Here is an 18,437-nt window from a genome sequence, read left to right as displayed (position 1 = left end):
TTCCTCCATCCAAAATATCATTATATTTATATGCTTAATATAAATATTACTCAAACAAATATTGCTTAATACAAATAATATTCTTGAAAAAACGTAAGTTTTACGTAAAATTATTACATATAATGAAAATCTCCAAAATTTAAAGATACAAAAATTTAATTAAAATAAAAAGTACATCTTTTCACAGATTTTAAAAATATCGTAAATAGTAAATATCTAAAACAATTTTATCAAGTAATAGAAGGCTGATAATAAATAAATAAATATATTTTTTTCTTTATCATACACACATTATACATATAAAATTAATAAATTTAGATTCTGAATTGCAAAACCTTAACTTTAATGTATTATTCTTGTTTCTTAGTAGGTATATTAATACATCAATTATAAGTATATTAATTATCATTATAATGGTATTATAATGAAAATATTATAGTGAAAAATGTATATATTTCGGAAATATATGTATATATAAAATGACATTTCTATTATATATATAATTTAGAAAATGTAATAAAAATATATAATAATAACTTTCTTCTTAATATATCATAATATCAGAGTAATTTAATTAAATAAATATATAAAAACGCAATTAATACGAAATAAAATTTTATTATCTTCCTTTTTACGTACATATCTCTCAATTTTTTATTCAAAATATAATATATGAATAATTACACTTGTTATATAATTAAGACCGCAATGCAAACTATAAATGATTGTAGTCAATTATAATAAGTTACATACATATAAATGTATAATTATCAAAAAATATAGCTTTTTATATATGAAACGTATGAATATAACGCGCATATCAAATGTTCATCATAGAGAATCTCCAACATATATCACAAGCTTTGACGGCGTAACGCGCGCCTATATACACGATTTTCCAGTCAAACGATCGGCGAGAAAGAGTACAACTCAACAAGAGTACAACGCGGTCACTCGAATGGCTCGTTTGCTATTGTCGACGGGGAAACTGGTCGTGTTGCCCTAAATCCCGAAAATTTGTCAAGAGGGCCCCCCACTTTAGGTTAAATTTAAGGTAAAACGTAGTTAATGGTGTTAAGAAGCTGGGCGACAATGCGTCAAGATCTCGCGCTCTCGAAACCTCGAGCTCCGAACGGACAATGGGACACTTGTGTTGCCATTCGCGGGGTCCGATGAAACGTGAAAACCAGCCGGCTGCCTTTTTTCGGGCCCGAGCGCGACAACGTGTCCCATTCACGGTAGCCAAGAAGTCCCCGAGGTCGCGTAGACTCGATTCATTCATGCGTTTGGTGGATCAATGACACGGAGGAGGGAGGGAGGAAGAGGGACCGATCGCGCAGACTGAATGACGACGAGTCCGGACGAAAAGTCGAAATCAGAAAATCGCGCTTCCATGATCCGCCTTTCTGCCTTTCGTCCTACACAACGGCAGCCGGTGCTTTTGACGATTCGGAATAAATCCAAAGGACCTTTAAGGAATGCGGATTCGGCGACAATTTCTCGCCTCTTGAGAATGTTAGCGAGTGCATTCGGTTATGGCAGTTTAAAGTCTAAAGCGTGAATGCGAGTACAAGTGATGTATGGAGTGTCTCTTCAATTCCCGACGCGATTTTTCTAATCTTTCTTACCTGAGGTAGCAGTCACCCCTAAATTACGACGCTTTTAATCAACTATGAAAGACGGCGGGTAAAAAGAAAGATGTAACAATAATTTTTACATCGAGGCCCTTAACGAAAGCTGTAAAAAAAACCTCCGAGAGCAACGATATTCTCGTCGTGTTTCGCGTTTCAATTGAATTCAACGTTTCGTGACTCACGACGACGACGGGCTAAATGATTTTCCGGCGCGACATCCAATCGCAATTCAATTTTACGGACTCTCGCGTACTCACGTCTCGTCACACGCGGCAATTGGATCATCGGCAGTATGAATGATAGATGCCATCGTTCCTTAATACGTCCATCAATAGAGTCATGTGTTCCGGTTGATTGGATTTGCCAAATTGTGATGTTTCGCGTCATGAAATTTAACGTCAACTATTTAATAAGAAGCTGCGGGAATAATTAAACATGTTCTGTCCTATATCGTCGAAAAATTTGATATTTCAAGTCGGAAAAAATTATAACTATGCAAAAATTAAATATGAATCACTTCACTAAATTCTATCAATTCAATTTTTTCAAATGAATGCATGATAATATCGTTTTAATATTAATATAACATGTAATATACATATCGCTTGATCTACATATCTCTCTGTAACAGGATTTGAAAAATTTGACGTATTTGTAATATCTGAAATAAATAGAAATCAACTCGTTTTATGTTATATGTTGTCAATCCTCATTTTTTTTAAATACCGTTATTTTTGATATCGAATAAATATTTCTTTTTGATAAACTATATTTTTTTCATGATGTTTTACATTTATGTATTTTTTATTTATAATTAAAATAATATTTTTTTTTTTTCAGTAATAATATATCAGTCAAAAACATTTCAGTTATAATATAATACTAATAATATTAAAGCAGTTATTTATATCATATTTTATACAGCATGTAGTATATTTCACAAATTTTTCCATTTCATTAATATATATTATTATGCATTCAGTTTGATAAGCTACAAATTAAGAAAACATCCAAAACAAATTCCAAATCAAAATTCAAGAACATTTTATCTCATTACAATACATTATGTATATATATGATTAATTTTTGGATTGATTTAAATATTGATTGAGATTATCAAGCCTGATGGCTGCGCGACGAGTCATCTTACCTAGCAATTCGCGACTGTTTCTATTCAACGAACCTGACAGATCGTCGCAACTCACCAGAGAGCGTCTGTGCTCGAGTGGTTCTAATGAGTTCTAACGAATTCGCGACGCACTCTTTAGAGAAACTCTCTAGAGGGTCATGACTTGCAACGGTTCGTGCGACTCAAAAATCGAGGGAAAGAGACAATGATAAAGAACGCGACGAGGAAAGGAACAAAAACGGAAAGAGAAAAGAGACGGAGAGAGGGTGACTGAGTTGTTGTCGGCGGCGGCCGATTTCTGGTTCCGGTGCGCTAATTCATTTCATCTTATGCGCATTGAAGAGGCGCTCCATCAAAGCTGGAAAGAGCCACCGCGACAGCACTTTAGCACAGAAGGGTGGAGGGCAGGGTGGTGCGGGCACTCGAAAGTTGAAACCGTTTTTGCTTCTTTACACCGAACCAGAGGACAATGGTATCGGCGACATCGACCATTGTGGATCGTTTTCGCGGCATAACTCCAGGTAATTCGCGTTCGAACCGATTGATCGATACCAGCAGATGCGATATAAGAATTTTAATAAATAACATAATATATTTTTTGAAAAAGTACACATATTCGGAAAAAACGACTGTTATTAAGTTTATCAAAAAAAAAATTCAGATAAAATTAAATCAAATTTTAAAAATCGATTATTCCAAATTAAACGTTTTTCGAAGAAGAAAAAACACGAAGGGAACGGTTTAAAAAAATAGTAGAAAACACATTAAATTTTGTAAATTTACGAAAAGCAATTTATAATATTCCCAAAATAGTACGAAAAGTGACGATTTTATAAAAATGTCAAAAAGAGAAAATTTCAAGATATTTCTTTTTAAAACAAACAGTTTCAATAATAAAATAATCAACTGCCGACATTCGATTATAGAAAGTTTAATGACACGATAAATTTTCACGATAAATTTATTTCATCAATGTTTTCAGGCTTTTCTGACATTATTGACATAAAGCATTTAAAACTTTCAGGAAGTACAAGCCTTGCGAAACAATAAGTTGTTTGTCATTGTGACATAGATGCATTGTGTAACGATATTGCAGGAATGCATCGTGACATTATCGACCACCATTATACATGCATGGCCAATGACGTGAGAATAATTTCGTAACAATATCTGTAAACGCGATGATCCATTTTCGCTCAATTTTTCATTGTCGCGTTTTTCTATTCGCTGATGGACGACATATTGGCAATGAAGATTGATTCTGCTGCGACAGTCGAAGGTTGTTTAATGTTTATGATTGAGGAATTTCGGAATGGCGTCCGGGAAAATAAATTTTTTACGACTACTGGAAACAGTCCAACGTGACGATACACAGAGGAATTAAATAAAATAGTAAAATGGAGAAACGAGGAAAATAATGTATTCGTTATACACGCATCACGATCGATATGTTCGAAAAAAATTTCGAAATAAATCTCACATAAATATATAATTAGAAAGTGTTCGAAATAAATTTTACATAAATATATAATTCGAAAAAAAATATAACTAATTAGTTTTTGATTGCAAAAAATATATTGATTCCTAATAATAACGTAAACATATATTAGCTTTCAGAAGAAAAAGTCATTATATAACCCAGTGTACCATGTGATTGCCATTATTATACTTTACTTTTCTCTATGAGGGTCTAGAAAGAAAGGAACTACTGTCTCGTTCGAAAATTGGTAACCGCTAAGGTAGAAACAATAAAGATAAAGTTTCACCGCGTCATTACATCATCATTACGCGTGGCAGGCGGCGTATCACCCATACGAATGCCATCCGTATCGTGCACCTTTTCCTGTGTAATCTTCGCATTAACCGTGAAATACATACGTTAAACGCACCTGTGTCCCAAGCGTGTCCGCCTCCAATGCAAGCCGGCAACTTTCAGGAAATTGCCTTTGGGACCAGTTTAACTTAACCGAAAACCTGACCAAGCGTACCGCAATGGTCGATCGATTATTGTAAACCTGTTTCTGCGCGATGAAGCGTATCGTGCCAAGTCACATTTGTCTGTGCTTATAGCAGATGTTAGTATTTTTATAGCGGATTTTGTTGTTGCATAAAAATATTATTTCACATGCCATTGTCTCAGTAAATATTTGTTTAAAAAATGACAAGTATAACTTAAAATATAATTTATTATAAAATTATATTATGAAATATTATATAATAATTTATGTATAGGAAAAAAATAAAACTCCAGTCAATCCCATTTTTTTCCCCTTTAAATTAGATAAATAATAAATGTGATTAAAAAATAAGTAAATAATAATTGTAAATTCAGTTTTTAATATAATTTAATTTAATAAAATATCTGATTTAAATATCTGATTTAATAATGTAATCTAATTTCTAATTAATATTTTTATAAATTATTATATCATACTTTATAATAATTTTATAACAAATTATATTTTAAGTTGTATTATTTTTTAAAACAAAATTTAGGAAAACAATGGCATGTAAAATGATATTTTTAAACAACAAAAACAAGATCCCTCGCTATAAAAATATTAACATCTGCTTTAAACACAGACAATCGGGCTCAGCCGGGATTTGAACCCGGGACCTCTCGCACCCAAAGCGAGAATCATACCCCTAGACCACTGAGCCGTTCTGGGAGACACATGTTTACTTCGTGACAAAAGTACATACATATATAAATAATCTTATTGTACATATACAAATGTGTACAAACATGTTTTTTATTTATTTGGTCATTGTCTAATCTAAAAAAAATTAATATTTATATCTGACATTAATAACATATATTTGTGAAAATACTAAAAATATATTTTATTATTATCATTATATGAAATAATGATATTTATATGAAAAAATATATCGAGAGATTTTATCTTTAATATCAAAAAAATTTATAATTATAATACATTTCCTATTAGTAAAAGTTTTAATACATTTGCTTATCATGTCAGAAATAAATTAATAAATTGCTATTTCAGGTAAAAAAACCCAGTATTTTTTCAAATAACAAATTACACCACAAATGCAAACTCGACTACCATTTGGAGCATTTATCACAATTAGAACCATAAAATAGCTACTTAATTTCGGGGTATAATTCTCTCTTTCTCCCTCTTTATCTCTCTCTCTTTCTCTGTCTCTAAAAAAACAGTACCTTCATTTAATATCATGACAAAAAAGACCGTTGTATCTTTGTTTCGCGACAGTTAACTCGCTCGTAACGTGTCGTCACCCTTCAGGCAAAAACGCGATGGAAACGTGCCGCGCGGCCCTTAAACATGTCGAAGGGTCGGGGAAGATTTGTGGTCGCGCTGGCTGATTGCATAGGAAGGAATCAAAGGGATGGAATCTCCCCATTGACGTGCGGTCAGACAGCCGATTTTGAATAGACTCACCAAGTGGAGATCGAGACAACGCGATTGTTTGAACGATGCCGAATGATATCGAGCTACGGACAGTCTTAAAGACTGTTGACTGACAACTTTGAAAACACGTATATTATTTCGGCAAGTGCTATAGTCGTAATTCAAAATAATAATCGAGGGAAATATTTTGTGAAAAATAATGTGTCTCGCTCTCTATCTTCATGCATTATATTTTATAATACATTGCAACGAAATTTTTATTTTATTAAATTTATTTTATTTAATTAATTTATTTTATTTTATTAAATTTAACAAAAATTTCTATTTAATTTATATTTTCATAATAGTATTAATTGTATGAATTACAAAAATTCATGTTTCATAATTTTACTAACATCTAATATTTTTCCAAGAATTTATAAAGCACCGATTCTATTTTGATAGCGTATCTCAAATGCAAAAGTGATGCAACATGTCCAATCATAATCATAATCACATCGATGACTATATAATGCAACGATATCGAGTCATCGCAAACAAGATAAATAACAGCTGATCATGTCAGTATAATAACGTATTTATTCATCGGCCAATGTATCGCCGATAGTACTCGATGCACTTCTCCTTCCTCTGTATTACTGGATTGTTTCATTGTCCTAGGCACTTCGTCGTGTTAATTCACGCCATACAATTTATCTTGGTCCTTCGTATGATACTCTCGACATTTAAATCACTCACGTTTTTTACATGAAGAACGCATGAAAATAACGTGAAACACAATCGCACATCTCGTATTCCATCGACATTTATTGATTATACTATTAATATTCGCGATACAATCGGGACGAGTAATTAGATACGAAGATCCTTCATTAGTTTATTCGATACTTTCAAACACACTTGCCGCGCTCGCGATCAATTCATGTCATTTTACACTGCATCCCGCGATTGCTTACTGTATTTGCGCTCTTGTACGCTTAATTAATATGACATACGGACCATACTTGTCACATTGCACGACATTTTCAACGCGTAAACTGCTCGAGCGAAACGAACGGGAACATACAATGATCGATGAAACAATCGAAAGGACGCTTCCAGACTTTGATAAGCTATGTTCGTAAAGCTTGGGAGAATTTATGACGTCTCATGATTTGCAGACACTTAATAATCGCGTAAGTACTTTAATCGATTCGAAAATCTGCTCAACACTCACTTATCCGTACTTTCAAGATTCCTGACATTCGTTCGCGCACAATATTCGCGAATGTAAATCCGGAGAAAATATAAAGGACGCACAATGTTGTTATCGAGACGTCACAAAATGACCTCAGACGCTCGACAGACGTCACGCGTACAACTGCGCGATTGAATTATTATATTCATGACATATTCAAAATGAAATCAAATTACACAAAAATATTAACGATTATTACGATGGACGAATTTTTATTCTTGATAACATTTCGGCATAATTTTTCGAAGCATCTAGATCTCGATTTCGTGCATTTTATACATCGACACGGTGACATTTTTTTGAACGTCAAATCGTATCAAGTACCGCAGAATCGCGAATCGAATGCGTTGTTATTAATACGTCTTGTTATAATATTCGCGACGACCCTTTACTTTTACACTTTCTTTGTCTGTTATTCCTCGTCGTTTATTTGAAAATCTGCAACGATCGCGTTATATTCTCTGCTCGTTTTTGCTCGTTCATAACGAATATCGCGTTGTAAAGAGTGCCGGGAGTGCCGAATTAAATATATGGGCGATCCATTAATTCAGGATCGTGATCGATCATTTTGCTTCGTGCCATATTCTCATGTGAATTTGCGGAAACCAAATAACCAAAGTGTCGAATCGAACATGGAAAAACTGTTAAATATGCGTAATTGTCTATTATTCGCGTATTAATCGACTTATATTACGCGAGTGAGTAATAAAAATTTGGAGTCAATGTCCACATTGGAGCAACGAAGGTCAGGACTTCGGAGGGATCACTATGTGAGTAAATTTAATAATTATTGTGATCAATTTTTCATCTATTTTTGTGATAGCTCAGGTACTTTTAACGTTTCATTAATTCTAAAAATATATATGTATATAATTTTGTATACTTGACACGAGATTGTCGGATAATCAGCATTTCCAAAATCAAGGATCTCGCGTTCCTGACTAATTTCCATTGAGATAATCTTTCCAGCGAGACCGATCTATCGATGATGTCGATCGTGTCCCTCGTTCCGTACCTTTTAACGTCACTTTAACGCGTCGCGATATCGATCTGCCGATCGTAATACGAGACTCCTCGACGACGATGACGGCGGCGGCGGCGATCGACTGCTCGCGGTTTTGTCGGAAAAGAGTTTTCGAAAAACTGACCTGCCCGTCCTCGCCGAGTCATCGCGCTAATCCTTATTTAACCCGGAATTTATCGGTCGGATCGAGAGAAGCGCGCGGGATTAACTTGAGCTCGCGCCAACACAATGGTTCGCACGAGGGGACAACCACTTAACGCCGGAACCCGCCTTCGCTCCGCTGTCTTCTATTTTGATGCCGAGAACGATAGAGCCGAGATCTCGCGAATGAGAGTTGTCAGTGCTTTTGTACTTTGCTTTTGGACGCGCGCGCCGCAGAGAGGGCTTTTTGTAATGGAAATCGAGTGAGGAATTCGTAGTTGATTTACAGCATTAAGGAGAGAGGGAAAAGACATTTCTTCGATCGGTTATCGACACTCGGGACGCAATTCAATCCGCGGAAATAGCATCGGAACTGAATTAAAACGTCGGTCGCGATCGATCTACGTCAACTTGGCACTCAATTTTTCAAAAACTAAATTTTCAATAGAGAAAATGATAGTATTTCGTTTGCAGTTATTTGTAGGAATAATAATTTCGTTTGTAGTTGAAGCCGTAAAAAAATACATTTTGAAAAAATAATTGTTATCCGACTTTGAGATAAAAAAATATCGTTGATATATGATTTGATATATTAATTTAGAATCGTTTGTAATTGTTTACAGCTTTTTTTTCATTTGTAATTGTGCCGTTTAAAAGTATTACAGCATACACTCTAATAAACATGTGTAAATAGATTTAGAATATTTTTAAATTAATTAAATTAAAGTATTTTGTTAATATCGTTAATATATTATAACTTTTAAATGATGCGATAAAAAAATTATTATGACAAACGAGATAAAAAATGATCACTAACAATCACTGCAAATAATTCTTAAAAATATGACATAAGTAATTTGCAATGTCCTTAACATAAAAAATGCTGTTTTTTTGTCAATTGTAAATAAGCTGTAACCTTTAAACGGCACAATTATAAATCAAAGAAAAATTACAAATAACTCTATAATTTTGATTCAATATCATATATCACTGTTTTTTTTTTCTTTTCAAAATAATAGTTTTTTTTTAAATGATATATTTTTTATAATATTAATTACAAACGAAATTATTATTAAAACAAACAAATGCAAATAAAGTACTATCATTTTTTGTATTGAAAACTCAGTTTATTAAAAATTAAGCTGCAAATTAATATGTATGATCGTTGCCATAATGCCATTCAATCCCGTTTTACAAAATTTTTCTAAATATACATATATATGTTTAAATCAGATTTATAAGGAATTCGATACAAAGTATTTCTTACAAAAGAGAATACGATTATTGAATAAAGTATCTCTGTTCGATTATATCTATAATGCATTTAAACATGCTAAAAGGATCTGTCGTAGAAACTTTATAAAAGCATATTTCCAGAGATATTAAATCTTCTTTTAATTGCTGATAATTCCGGATAAAAAGATAGATATTCTATTATAGCAGAGAAATGAATCAATTATTAGATTATTCTTTTTTATACTTTTTTGAGTCTTAATAATATTTCGATGTATAGTAATAAAGTCAAGATACAGTAATAAAATTTTTCAATGATAACGATAGAGCACAAACTGTTATACATATAATAATTAATAAGATAAATTAATAGTTTGGCAAATTTCATAATAAATATGCTTTCTTTTCTTAACTCTTGTGAGTTTTTATGTCTTCCACTCATCAATATATATGAGTTATGATATGTATATAATGGACTGATAATCTAAAAACATAATATGAAATTTTTTAATTAATAACGAATGGATACAAATTAAAAATGCGCAATTTCTGTAGTGAATCGTTGATTTCCGTTTCCTTTCTATGGACTGGAAAGTTTAGCGCGAATACGATTAATTCATAATTAATAATCATTTCGGTTCTAATTAAACGGTGTGCCTTCCGTACGAACTTCCGGGAGCAACGAATCGATCAGCCGCAGCCGTTACAATATGTGAGGCGCGTAACTTATGGTTTCAAACGTGGGACGTTTAATGAGAAATTTGCATGACATTACGATTGAACCCCTCTGCGACTTATTAATGCGCGCGACTTTCATAATAGCGCGGCAATGAGCGCCCGAAACACAATTCTCTGTAACCGGTCGTAAAAAATCGCGACCACTTATGCCTATGCTAATTTTATTTCTCAGCGAGACCAATCGCGCCACTAAATCAAAATGCAGGCGCGCAGAAGTACGAGTTGTAGAATAATTACGACGCGAGAATCGGGAAAATCGTGCCGACGTGGACAGATTTTTATTCATTATTACGTACAAGAAAAGGCTCCTATCAATTTAATAAGAAATGTAATCATGTCTCGAGAATTTAAAATATATCGAACATAAATTAAAAAATATTTTTTTCCAATTATATTGGTTCTAAGAGAAACGTTTCACTTCTTTCTCTCGTTCTACTACGAGTTATAGAATAATTACGACGCGAGAATTGGGAAAATCATGCCGACGTGGACAGATTTTATTCATTACGTACAAGAAAAGGTTCCTATAAATTTAATAAAAAATGTAAAGTAATCATGTTTTATCTCGAAAATTTAAAATATATTGAATATAAATAAAAAAATATTTTTTGCCAATTATATTGGTTCTAAGAAAAACGTTTGCTTTTTTCTCTCGTTCTCAGATTAATTAGAATCGTGAGAAGCGTATTATTTTCTTATCTTTAAACAAATAGTTTTAATTAAATAATTATTAAATAAAAAGAGTTGCGTATTTTGAGGCAATTTTTTGTACTTAATGTGCACAATTATTAGTTTAAACTCTCAAATTATTGAAAATATTGAAAAATTGAATTATTAAAAAAATCAATTTAGAATTTTTAATAATTTATAAATTTTTACGCGAAATAATACGTATACTTCACAATGCACAATATAAACTCGCTATTCACGATTTCGTCGACGAGAGAAAAATTTAATTGCAATGCATTTTTTCGCGCATGAATATGCATAGAAGGATTTTGCGTATATTTTAATGCAAGCCTTAGCTGGACGAATATGGGTTTAAATTGGAGCGAGAGGTGCGACGAAATTAATTTTACAGAGTCGCGAAATTCAAGCGGCGCGCGTATTAGTGATTAATTTCAATTACGAGTTTTATCCGCGAAATAACGCTGCCTACTGAATAATCGAATTTTTTAACATCTTCCTCATTTCAATGGATTATTGATTAATCATGTGATGCGTATTTCATTTGAGGCGGTTACGCTTCAACACGAATACATGCACGTGTAGTTTATTGATAGAAGGCGTGTATCGAAGTTAATCGATATACATACGTCCAGCTATCAATTGCCATTTAACATTTTCATTCAAAATAATTTTTAACTCTTTCTTAATAATATTATATAACACTTAAAGATTCCTTTTAATATTTATAGATACATATTTTTTACCACAATGCTATAGATGTGCATACTTTTTCATTTGCGATGCTTTGATAATTATCAAGACCATGCACGTTATGCATGTACGACTATTACTTTTATCAATCACAAAATTACGCTTTTAGAAAGTCTCTTGCAATCTATGCAGTCACGTGTTTAGTGAGAAGATATATAAATAATGTTGCAATTATTTTTACCATATAAAGGACAAAATCAAATGAAATATATATAATACAATTAAACATAATTATACTCCTTTTTTATATTTCTCAATTTAATGACTCGAGCAAATTTTATCGCTGCATCAAAAATTAATTACACGCTCCAACAAGTCAAATGGTATAAAAACAGTATACAGCTTTACACGTATTATTATATTAAAATATTCATACATTTGAAAGAGCTAAATAGGGGATCGATCTTCGCTTCAAAGTCACTTTGTGTGTTTTTGTACTAATGCGAACAGTTCTCTTTGAAAGAGTGCATTACTTGTTGATCACTTAAGTCAATGTCGTACTCGAGCAAAAGAGGCGTACTTAATTAATGAATCCCCTGTAGGTTGCATTGTTTGTCACATTAAAGGACGACGACGATTCGGCAAGTGAAGCGTTAAAGCCGCGTTGAATGCTCCTTCACTCGCCTCTACGCATTGAATAGCTCAAGTGCACTTGGTTATACACCGATTCGATTTCCTGTAACTTTTAATAAGATCGTTAAATCTACGTGTTCAGTCATTCAATAATTTCTGTAATAAAATATTATTAATAATTTAATACTTATATATGTTATCTGAATTTTTATGAGTAAAATATGCATATAAAGGATATATAAAATTATTGAAAAAATGTTAAATATTAATATATTATATAGGAAATACATTACTATTAAATAATTAAAATAATATTATATATAGAACTATTTTAATTACGTAAATTTACGTTGTAGAATATCGTATAAAAATACAACGTTTATATTCCACAATTTTCAATAATTATATTTGTTTAACATACATGAAAAAAATTTAATTTTAATAGATTTATTAATCTTGCTTGTTTTTGATTAAATGGAATACATACGTATTATATATTCTACCTTTTGAGGGATATAAAATTTATACTAGATATTTATACTAGATATTAATTTAATACTATAATTATACTTCATATTAATTTAGTAGTAATATACCTTCTACTTATAATATTAATATTTAATATCTTTTAAATAATTTAGATGCACCATCTGATCTGATTTTATATATAATTGATTTCCACGAATGTAAAATTGAGATACAAAATTAGATATGAGAAATATTGCTATATGCTTTAAATATGGAAACATATTGGACCATTTTCTTTCTTTATTTTTCATTTTCTTCAATCTAGTGAGAAACTTTAAAGGCTTATTAAAGCAGGGCAGGACGGTGTATTAAACTTCTTAAATTACTTTCGTATAATGTAAGCGATAAATTATGGCGTTATGAGACGTTTTAACTTTTGACAGAATTTTACTGACAAGGAACAAAATTCCACACAAAATAATTACAAAAATCTGTTCATCGTATCTTTTATTAATATTAGCTCTACAAGAAAGTTTCCCGGTTTACCTCGAAGTAAATCTCTTTTCATAAAGAATTTGAATCAATCATCTTCTACGTCATATTTATATGTATAAAAAAATTATATCAAGGAATTGTCTTAAATTAAATGATATTTGATTTTATAATACCAAGCATTTTAAAAATATTTCAGCGTAAAATTATAATATTATTGCAGAGATTTTTCGATGAAAAATATTTTTTTTTGCTAATTTGTAAAAGATACAGCGTGACAAATTTTAAGGATATTTACGAGATATAGCTAATCTGCAAAGAAGTGAGAGAAGAAGCGAATATTGTTGCTTAGCAACAATGCAATGCTGTTACCACACAATAACGTTTCATTGATCAAGTAAATTCCTTACGCAAAGGAGACGTACTTCTCTATTCGACCTCCGTTCGCATTCAGGTACACGGTCTCAGGTTCACACCCTGTGGGTATTTGATGTTGGTTTGCGGTTCTTGCAGTCGGGTATTTGCGTTGTCGAACATGCGAGCTGCTCTGCCAACGGTTTGGGAGCGTTGCTAAACGGATTAACAACAGTGACATAATAACTTCCCTTCTGCATCTTGACTCCACACTCGTGATCAGTTGTCATCTTTGCTACTCGAAAGGAAAAAAATCAGCAGTTCTTTTGCTTTAATAAATAAAGACATACATTAAACAAAAAACATTCTTCTATCTGTTTAATTTTGATAATCGAATATTTTGATAAATATGTCAAAAAGTAAAATAGAATTTTTTAAATATCTTTTTACCTTTCACATTCGTTGCATTAGATTAATGTCTGTTCCAGAAGATAATAATGGAAGTGATCCTCATGATACCACACATTTTTGAACCGGTTTGAAAGAGATTTTCGTTAAAAATAGATAGTTATCTTTGTTATGATATGGATAGAAGTAAATTTAAAAATTTGAATTTGAATAACTAAATGAGATTCGGTCAATGATAAAAATTGATAAAAAAATGCAAAGTAAAGAAAAATCTACCATGGTTTTATCCTAAAATATGAACTCTGAAGAATATGTTCAATGTGCGCGTGAGTCACAAAATAAATATTGCATTTCATGAAATATATAAAAAGGCAAAAGTGGAGCGATACGGAATGTCATACATGTCGATGACGTTGGAAATACTTCGCGCTGTTTCTATCTTTTATTCGACTCTTTTCGTTCCTCTCGTCGTAATGGAATCTCCAAACGTTGCGCAAAGATGCAGAAAATTTGTTCGAAAATAATACACCGTCTCTCAGAAACTATCTTTCATAAGAAATTATAATGAAAGATCGCGCAATCGCTTGAAAGATGCAAATGTATTGTGACAGCCGAAGCAAAAAGTCTTGAGAACGTATATCGTGAAGAAATTTTAAAAAAAACTTTCTTCGACTTTTCCACTCTTATATACTTTCGTATTGATAAGTCGAAACATGAAAAAGATTTTATTAAACTTTGTGCATCATTCAGTAGCGAAGTAATAAAATTATTCGATGCACAGTGTCTGTAAAAAAATAATTGCATAAATTTATAACTAACAGATATTAAATATCGCGACTAATATAAAAAAATTCTAAATAGTATTACAATCTTGTTCCACATTTCATATATATTGATAATCCTATGACATATATCGGATATGTTGTAGATATACCAGCACATTGCATAAACACATATAAATTTAGCGTATACATTTTTTATATTGCTTCGTATATTTTACACGTTGACAATTCGAAATGTTAAGTAGATAGAGAGAGAAAAGTCGCGAGCGACATTTATCAATTATAAACGTGACATTTTTATTTTGTAAGTATAAAATAAAAGGAATAGCGCAATTAAATGTCTCCATTTATTTTCATATTAGTAAAATGAAAAGGAATGCACACATACATTTTAATGTGATTAAAGCCATGCGGTCGATTTCTTTACTCAACTTTTAAATTAAACTTGTCAACTGTTTTAATTTTCGCTTTATACATACACATATATACATTCTATTTACTTAAATAATATTTCTACGCGAGATAGAAATGGACAACATTAGTTACAAAAATTTATTTAAGCAAATTACAATTTTCAGGTTATTTTATTTCCAGAATTCCATGCGAGAAGAATTTAAATTCATTCAAATAAAATCAAAGAAACTTGCGATTTATTTAATGGATATTCGTGTAGATTGTAACTACAATAACGGAATATAACGATTCTCATGAAACAAGTGAACTATCGTTTAATGGCTCGTTAAAACGGCCGAGCCCGACCTGCTCAACTAGTTCTATTATAACCAGACATAAACAGTTTTGGTATTCATCGGGCCTGAGTTACACGATTATAATTTTTCTCTTGTACATATAAGAAAAAAATGATCGCCTCAGGGGCAAACGATACGTTTCATAAAGCGTCTGTTATATTTTACATATTCATTGAATGGCGTATCGAGCAAGAAAGGTACAATGTAAGCTCACAGATTTGAATTTCTCACGAGTTTAACAGATGACGAGTATTCGTCTGACATTAAACATTATACAATTTTTATAAAATCATAGATTTTTAAGAATTTTATTATAGCATATTTTAAATTAATGAAGAGAAAAGAATAAAGAAAAAGTATGCACGTAATTATAACATTTTTGAATTAATTAGTGAACACTTAATATCTTATTCGACTCAATACAATGCACGGTATTGTGCGCGTGTTCGATATTTCGCTGTAGTAATTTTTCTCTCGATAAATGACGGCTAATCCACGATCTGAGACCCGAGAAACGATACAATCATTCTATATCCGATGCAAGAGTATCCGAAGTGTATCGTCGCGATCATAGCGTTTGTATCCGCCGATGAGGATTTTCTGCATGCGTTCAGAACGAAGAGTTTTGCGTGTATTTGATCGAACCCACCTATTGTGCGCGCAGCCTATAATACGCCGCGCGTTTGTAGGATTCATGGGCCCCCGTGGGTGCCCTTATTGTTGGCCCGACGCGATGCGTACCCTTCGTTGTGTACAGAAGTGCTTAATGCAATAATGCAATATAAAGATACCATCGGGAACTCGATGGCCCGTGTTCTTTGCTTAGCACACACGACCCCGGTCCTCGCCCCGTTCCCGCCAGATCTTCTTCCGGCGGGAACGTAAATTAATAAACGGACCGTACAGTCTTTCCTCAAACTAGGTTAACTCATAAATTTTGTAATTGACTATCATCAATCGCTACGTGCTGGTATGCATGACGGCGTTCGTTTCTCAATTCCATTCAATAGTGAATTACGGGAGAAGAGTTGAGTCCGCGGGGATTATCTTTGCTACTGCAGGATCGAAAGAGCAAATATCCCGTGACGTTAACTTAACGAGATCTCGCCGCAATAGAAGTTATTTTAGTTACGTTGCTGTCTAAAGACCTGTAATTTAATGTGTCACATTCATTTCTATGCTCAATTTAAGTTTTGGGATTTTCCAGAACTATTGTATTTAGTATCCCGCATAAATATCACAACGAAGCAACGAGCGATATCTTTCACCCCTTCTTTTTACATTTTTTTGTATAATATTTCGTTATAATATAACATGGATAAGCGTATGCTTATCCATGTTTATTTTAATAATTACTGTGCGTTTTTGCTCTTTTCTATCAGATACGTTGTCACAGATTAACTTTCTTATTTTGAATTAGATGTGACTGATATATAATTCAAATTGCGAAATATACGTAATAATATAATATTTAACATACAACATATTCCACATTTTATATATTTGATGTATTACAATTCAAGCAAATATCTCGTTCAATTTCTATTTTCAGCTCAAAACGAAATGATGAGCTTATCAATTTTATATCATGTCGTTTCGTTCGCACGTGAATAATTAATGAGGTCAAAGCCGATACTGAATCAGCAATATGTCTGACAATAAAAGCCGACGAATCTGACCGGACATAATTCTCGGTTTATGGACTTTGCACAGGTGCAATGATGGTTAGTCGGATTAGATTCGTCCGAACAAAGATTTATCGACTTCCGCAATGCTGACGACGCCAATGACAAATTTTTATCCGAGAATCGAGGCGTGAAAGTCATCAGTACTTTTCTTCGAGAATTAAGCCAAATGGATCCTGTCTCGAATGACAAAGTATCGTCGCTCTGTCTTCTTGCACTTTCAAACCATCGCAAAAAATGCTTCTTAAAAACCATTCTACTCAATTCAAATTTAATAGAAATCTTTTATAAAAAATTTATGAGTAGATAGATTTATAGAGAAATTTAAAATTAAAAAAAAATATATATATATAATATTTATGAATTATAAGATAGAATATATCATAACTAAATTTTATAAATTATAAATCTATTTTATTTTTCATATAAATGAGCCATGCATAAATTTATAATAAAATTGCAAAAGTAATAAAAAATGTTTTAACGTAAAACTGATAAATATTAAATAATAGTATTCATATCTTAATCATAATTAAATTTATCTTATCAAAATTTTCGAGACTTAGATCTGATCTAATATTAGTTTTTCCCTGCCATTGAATTATCTCTTTTGCTGTTGCATTAGAATTCAACAATTTGTCAGAGAGCATTCTATTGTGCTCATATTAATGAAGAGAAGGGGCGGGTCAAGAGGAATTATTGCTCGTGCCCGACTACCACTAGATAAATTACGTCACGCCTCGCGGTCTTCAGGTAGCCACCAGGTGTTAGCGTATCTACCTACCTACCTACTCTACTAGCGAGACTATCGAACTATTTAAAAATTTTCGCTGCTTCTTCAGATTTCTTTAGCTCAATACTCTCCCTCTACCAATGTGGCTTTCGAACTCGCATAGTATGTTTTTTACAATATGAGACTCCATCCTTGATACGTTGGCTTTGTCAGTGTTGC

General features: G+C 32.2%; 1 long non-coding RNA gene and 1 other non-coding gene across 4 annotated transcripts in view; one reads left to right on the top strand and one right to left on the bottom strand.

The window, feature by feature from the left end:
- Positions 1 to 5,352: 5,352 nt before the first annotated feature.
- Trnap-ugg (transfer RNA proline (anticodon UGG)) lies at positions 5,353 to 5,424 on the bottom strand. Its single transcript has one exon. It is a non-coding gene; the product is annotated as a tRNA-Pro (tRNA).
- Positions 5,425 to 7,294: 1,870 nt separating this feature from the next.
- Positions 7,295 to 18,437, top strand: part of LOC145962399 (uncharacterized) — a 133,442-nt gene continuing 122,299 nt past the window's right edge. For all 3 annotated transcript variants that reach the window (XR_014435857.1, XR_014435855.1, XR_014435856.1), the window contains exons 1-2: positions 7,295 to 7,336; positions 7,950 to 8,168. This is a non-coding gene — a long non-coding RNA (uncharacterized LOC145962399). The remainder of the gene's footprint in view (positions 7,337 to 7,949; positions 8,169 to 18,437) is intronic.

This window comes from Camponotus vicinus, unplaced genomic scaffold, assembly GCF_025532165.1.
Source record: "Camponotus vicinus isolate PSW18456_S1 unplaced genomic scaffold, iyCamVici1.0 SCAF_1, whole genome shotgun sequence".
In the NCBI taxonomy this organism is placed as follows: Eukaryota; Metazoa; Arthropoda; class Insecta; order Hymenoptera; family Formicidae; genus Camponotus; species Camponotus vicinus.
This window is presented reverse-complemented; position numbering and strand designations above follow the sequence as displayed.